This window comes from Panulirus ornatus, chromosome 3 (assembly GCF_036320965.1).
Source record: "Panulirus ornatus isolate Po-2019 chromosome 3, ASM3632096v1, whole genome shotgun sequence".
NCBI lineage: Eukaryota > Metazoa > Arthropoda > Malacostraca > Decapoda > Palinuridae > Panulirus > Panulirus ornatus.
The window spans coordinates 62,781,254-62,788,207 of record NC_092226.1 but is presented as its reverse complement, the minus strand read 5'-3'; the positions used below and the strand labels follow the sequence as shown (position 1 = coordinate 62,788,207).

General features: G+C 40.7%; 1 protein-coding gene across 4 annotated transcripts in view; it reads left to right on the top strand.

Annotated features, from left to right (window-relative positions):
* Positions 1 to 5,392: 5,392 nt before the first annotated feature.
* FIG4 (polyphosphoinositide phosphatase FIG4) overlaps positions 5,393 to 6,954 on the top strand; it is a 322,728-nt gene continuing 321,166 nt past the window's right edge. For 2 of the 4 annotated variants that reach the window (XM_071687992.1, XM_071688022.1), the window contains exon 1: positions 5,393 to 5,525. The gene's annotated coding sequence lies outside the window, so the exon portion shown is untranslated. Of the gene's footprint in view, positions 5,526 to 6,083; positions 6,108 to 6,272; positions 6,388 to 6,954 lie in introns of those variants that run through there. The other 2 variants (XM_071688012.1, XM_071688003.1) reach the window with 2 other exon arrangements.

Below are 6,954 nucleotides of genomic sequence, written 5' to 3'. Positions count from 1 at the left end.
TCCCATCGCCACCTCGCCACACATGGAATAACAATCCCCTCCCCCCTCATGTGTGCGAGGTAGCGCTAGGAAAAGACAACAAAGGCCACATTCGTTCACACTCAGTCTCTAGCTGTCATGTAATAATACACCGAAACCACAGCTCCCTTTCCACATCCACGCCCCACAGAACTTTCCATGGTTTACCCCAGACGCTTCACACGCCCTGGATCAATCCATTGACAGCACGTCGACCCCGGTATACCACATCGTTCCAATGCACTCTATTCCTTGCACGCCTTTCACCCTCCTGCGTGTTCAGGCCCCGATCACTCAAAATCTTTTTCAGTCCATCTTTCCACCTCCAATTTGGTCTCCCACTTCTCCTCGTTCCCTACACCTCTGACACATATATCCTCGTGGTCAATCTTTCCTCACTCATTCACACCATGTGACCAAACCATTTCAAAACACCCTCTTCTGCTCTCTCAACCACACTCTATTTATCACCACACATCTCTCTTACCCTAATATTACTTACTCGATCAAACCACCTCACATCACATATTGTCCTCAAACATCTCATTTCCAGCACATCCACCCTCCTGCGCACAACTCTATCCATAGCCCACGCCTCGCAACCATACAACATTGTTGGAACCACTATTCCTTCAAACATACCCATTTTTGTATTCCGAGATAATGTTCTCGACTTCCACACATTCTTCAAGGCTCCCAGAATTTTCACCCCTTCCCCACCCTATGATTCACTTCCGCTTCCATGGTTCCATCCGCTGCCAAATCCACTCCCAGATATCTAAAACACTTCACTTCCTCCAGTTTTTCTCCATTCAAACTTACCTCCCCGTTGACTTGACCCTCAACCCTACTGTACCTAATAACCTTGCTCTTATTCACATTTACTCTTAACTTTCTTCTTTCACACACTTTACCAAACTCAGCCACCAGCTTCTGCAGTTTCTCACATGAATCAGCCGCCAGCGCTGTATCATCAGCGAACAACAACTGACTCACTTCCCAAACTCTCTCATCTACAACAGACTGCATACTTGCCCCTCTTTCCAAAACTCTTGCATTCACCTCCCTAACAACCCCATCCATACACAAATTAAACAACCATGGAGACATCACACACTCCTGCCTCAAACCTGCATTCACTGAGAACCAATCACTTTCCTCTCTTCCTACACAAACACATGCCTTACATCCTTGATAAAAACTTTTCACTGCTTCTAACAACTTGCCTCCCACACCATATATTCTTAATACCTTCCACTGAGCCTCTCTATCAACTCTATCATATGCCTTCTCCAGATCCATAAATGCTACATACAAATCCAATTGCTTTTCTAAGTATTTCTCACATACATTCCTCAAAGCAAACACCTGATCCACACATCCTCTACCACTTCTGAAATCACACTGCTCTTCCCCAATCTGATGCCCTGTACATGCCTTCACCCTCTCAATCAATACCCTCCCATATACTCAACAAACTTATACCTCTGTAATCTGAGCACTCACTCTTATCCCCTTTGCCTTTGTACAATGGCACTATGCAAGCATTCCGCAATTCCTCAGGCACCTCACCATGAGTCATACATACATTAAATAACCTTATCAACCAGTCAACAATACAGTCACCCCCTTATTCAATAAATTCCACTGCAATACCATCCAAACCCGCTGCCTCGCCGGCTTTCATCTTCCGCAATGCTTTTACTACCTCTTCTCTGTTTACCAAATCATTTTCCCTAGCCCTCTCACTTTACACACCACCTCGACCAAAACACCCTATATCTGCCACTCTATCACCAAACACATTCAACAAACCTTCAAAATACTCACTCCATCTCCTCACATCACCACTACTTGTTATCACCTCCCCACTTGCTCCCTTCACTGAAGTTCCTATTTGTTCCCTTGTCTTACGCACTTTATTTACCTCCTTCCAAAACATCTTTTTATTCTCCCTAAAATTTAATGATACTCTCTCACCCCAACTCTCATTTGCTCTCTTTTACACCTCTTGCACCTTTCTCTTGACCTTCTGCCTCTTTCTTTTATACATCTCCCACTCATTTGCATTATTTCCCTGCAAAAATCGTCCAAATGCCTCTCTCTTCTCTTTCACTAATAATCTTACCTCTTCATCCCACCACTCATTACCCTTTCTAATCTGTCCACCTCCCACGCTTCTCATGCCACAAGCATCTTTTGCACAAGCCATCACTGCTTCCCTAAATACATCCCATTCCTCCCCCACTCCCCTTACCTCCTTTGTTCTCACCTTTTTCCATTCTGTACTCAGTCTCTCCTGGTACTTCCTCACACAAGTCTCCTTCCCAAGCTCACTTACTCTCACCACTCTCTTCACCCTAACATTCTCTCTTCTCTTCTGAAAATCTCTACAAATCTTCACCTTCGCCTCCACCAGATAATGATCAGACACCCCTCCAGTTGCACCTCTCAGTTCATTAACATCCAAAAGTCTCTCTTTCGCGCGCCTATCATTTAACACGTAATCCAATAACGCTCTCTGGCCATCTCTCCTACTTGCATACGTATACTTATGTATATCTCTTTTTAAACCAGGTATTCCCAATCACCAGTCCTTTTTAGCACATAAATCTACAAGCTCTTCACCATTTCCATTTACAACACTGAACACCCCATGTGTACCAATTATTCCCTCAACTGCCACATTACTTACCTTTGCATTCAAATGATCCATCACTATAACACGGTCTTGTGCATCAAAACCACTAACACACTCATTCAGCTGCTCCCAAAACATTTGCCTTCCATGATCTTTCTTCTCATGCCCAGGTGCATATGCACAAATAATCACCCATCTCACTCTATCAACTTTCAGTTTTACCCATATTAATCTAGGGTTTACTTTCTTACACTCTGTCACATACTCCCACCACTTTTGTTTCAGGAGTAGTGCTACTCCTTCCCTTGCTCTTGTCCTCTCACTAACCCCTGACTTTACTCCCAAGACATTCCCACACCACTCTTCCCCTTTACCCTTGAGCTTCGTTTCACTCAGAGCCAAAACATCTAGGTTCCTTTTCTCAAACATACTACCTATCTCTCCTTTTTCCTCATCTTGGTTACATCCACACACATTCAGACACCCCAATCTGAGCCTTCGAGGAGGATGAGCACTCCCCGCGTGACTCCTTCTTTTTTCCCTTTTAGAAAGTTAATATATATATATATATATATATATATATATATATATATATATATATATATATATATATATATATATATATATATATATTTTTTTTTTTTTTATTATACTTTGTCGCTGTCTCCCGCGTTTGCGAGGTAGCGCAAGGAAACAGACGAAAGAAATGGCCCCCCCCCCCCCATACACATGTATATACATACGTCCACACACGCAAATATACATACCTACACAGCTTTCCATGGTTTACCCCAGACGCTTCACATGCCTTGATTCAATCCACTGACAGCACGTCAACCCCGGTATACCACATCGTTCCAATTCACTCTATTCCTTGCCCTCCTTTCACCCTCCTGCATGTTCAGGCCCCGATCACACAAAATCTTTTTCACTCCATCTTTCCACCTCCAATTTGGTCTCCCTCTTCTTCTTGCTCCCTCCACCTCCGACACATATATCCTCTTGGTCAATCTTTCCTCACTCATTCTCTCCAAGTGCCCAAACCACTTCAAAACACCCTCTTCTGCTCTCTCAACCACGCTCTTTTTATTTCCACACATCTCTCTTACCCTTACGTTACTCACTCGATCAAACCACCTCACACCACACATTGTCCTCAAACATCTCATTTCCAGCACATCCATCCTCCTGCGCACAACTCTATCCATAGCCCACTCCTCGCAACCATACAACATTGTTGGAACCACTATTCCTTCAAACATACCCATTTTTGCTTTCCGAGATAATGTTCTCGACTTCCACACATTCTTCAAGGCCCCCAGAATTTTCGCCCCCTCCCCCACCCTATGATCCACTTCCGCTTCCATGGTTCCATCCGCTGCCAGATCCACTCCCAGATATCTAAAACACTTCACTTCCTCCAGTTTTTCTCCATTCAAACTCACCTCCCAATTGACTTGACCCTCAACCCTACTGTACCTAATAACCTTGCTCTTATTCACATTTACACTTAACTTTCTTCTTCCACACACTTTACCAAACTCAGTCACCAGCTTCTGCAGTTTCTCACATGAATCAGCCACCAGCGCTGTATCATCAGCGAACAACAACTGACTCACTTCCCAAGCTCTCTCATCCCCAACAGACTTCAGTTATCTCCCTGTAGATTTCTTACTCTGGCTGTAAATGAATGTCCTATTATCTCGTTCCTGAATAATTCTGTTGATTGAGATTATATCATTTAATATCATACTGTAATTGTGTAAACTGTTATTTGGATCATTAAAATTTCTTCTGGTTGTAATTGTATGATCAATCATTGTGATTATCCTAAACGTTATCTTGTTCCAGTAAACATCGTCTTTATTGCAGCTGTAAGATTTCTTTTCTTCGTCATGCAGATTTTAATTGTTTTAATTGTAAAGTGTGACCAGCTATCTTCATCAAATTCTAGCTCTAACTACAAAAAATACTATAATGTATAGTTTATCGAGAATTTACGACTAAGCTGGAATGTATAATAGCACAGAAATCGGTCATAGAAAATAATGGAATTTTGATGATTTGGTTATCTCTGAAGCCAGAAGGATGAAATAAGATAAACTCTAAACTGGTCTCATGTCGCTACTCACATAAAACAGACATCGCCTGAGAAATGCAGCCACTAGATTGGTTGATGGTCTGCCAGATGTCACGGGTGTCTGTAATTGGTATCCTGATATCTTTCGCATCGCTATATTTGTCTACAAACATACAATTTCTTGATATCACATTGTATACTCATGATAAAGCACGGGAATTACTTTTGACACTGAGGGACGTCATTTCCCGCTTACTCTGCATGTAGGGGTTGATCGTAACGCGCAAGCGCACTAAATCCGGTCAAAATTCTTCCCAGGTTTATCGAGGATGAACAGTGAGTTTATTGAAATAGGGTACCAATCAAATCAAACTTTGGCACAACATATATCATTCAGGAGGAAAAGAGCATATTTGGATAAGTGTTTGTTTATTTACAAGTACAACTTTAAGTCCACTTCAAATAAAGACGTGTACATTTTCTTTTGTGTCAATATCGAGTTGAGTATTGAATATAGTTTAGGGATATGTAAATCAATTTAGAATTTTATTTGCTAATAATTCGTAAAATTCTACCAAGAAAAAAGAGTGACAGAAAGTATATTTCTTCTATGATAAAACAGGTATTTATCTTAAAAGAAAAGAGATAGATATTTATATGTATCCGAAAATGTGTTCCTAGGAGTTCGCCGGATTTTAGGCTTAATAATCCGGTTACACTCACAGATCAGCTGATGCTGTTATTGTTTGGGAGGTGGTAACACACCAGAAGGGATAGCGACATAGGGTGAGAAATTATTTCTAGTTGTGGATAATTTACTCTTGTTATACGGCCTCGACTTCAAGCTAGAAAATAAAAAGAGAAAAGAATCGTCGCTGTTGGTGTACGGGAAAACATCACATGACATAAATGATGACGAATAGATCAACAGTAGAAATTTTGAGTTACTTGTCATTAAGGGAGTTTGACATAGACTGGTGAATATATATATATATATATATATATATATATATATATATATATATATATATATATATATATATATATATATATATATGTGTGTGTGTGTGTGTATATATATATAACCAGAATTATATAATACACTGTTGACACGGCATTTTAGCCGTTCAGTATTTTAAAGTTTACAGAATATAGTAACTAATTGCAGTATTTTGGAGGACTATATTTATTAAACAGTGTTAAAGAAGTTTATACGGTAATTTATCAATTTACAGGTACATGTGATCTCGCTTTGGGATCTTCGTCCTACTCTTACTCAATCGTTGTTTTGTATCAAGATAAGGAGTTAAGAGTGTTTCTTTTATTAGCTGTATCTCTTCTTATCATTTGATAATTTACAACCTGATGGTAAGGAAGGTTATGAAGGAGAAGGAAATTGTGTTCTTACTTAATGGAATAGTAGGTGTAACACCTAAAAATCAAGAGAGCCTCTGAAAACCTCTCATGAACTTCATGGCAGTCATGATTTATCTTACTGTTCAGTAATGCACCAGTCATTTCCATGAAATGCATTTCCAACATGGTGTTGGATATCAGTAAACAGAGGACACCATGAGCAGCCATGTCAATCTATCTATCCATCTATCTATATGTCTGATGCCCGTTCCCTCTGGGAACTCCCATCAAGGTATGGCCACGGCAAAAGAGTCTACACCTATCCCTGTCCTTACATGCCTCCCTTGCATAGACCATTCCAGGCACTCTTCCACTATTTTTCTCCCTCCAGTATTCCTCCACCCTATTTGACCATGTCAAAGGTGGTCTTCCTCTCACACCAACCCCTTTAATTATACTATCATACACTCTCCTTGTAAACTCCCAGTCTTGCAATCTTATCACATGCCTAAACCACCTCAAAGCATTATGTTTCGCTTACAATTCATTCCCTTTGCATTCCCTGCCATACCACATCTCTCATACACTCCTTTATTTCTTTCTTCATTCCATCTAGTCACACCATTTGCTCTTCTCAAATAGCTAATTTCCACAGCCTGGATTCTTGACCTCTGTGACTCATTCCATGTCCATGTTTCAGTTACATATGTCAGGGTTGGGAGGACTCAGCTGTCCCTTAATCCTCTTCACTTCCATATTTGCACCTCTGTCCTTCATTATTCTGTTAAGGGATCCAGTGATTCTTCTACTCTCTGTTGTTTTTTCCATTATCTCTCCTACCATATCACCAGACTTAATC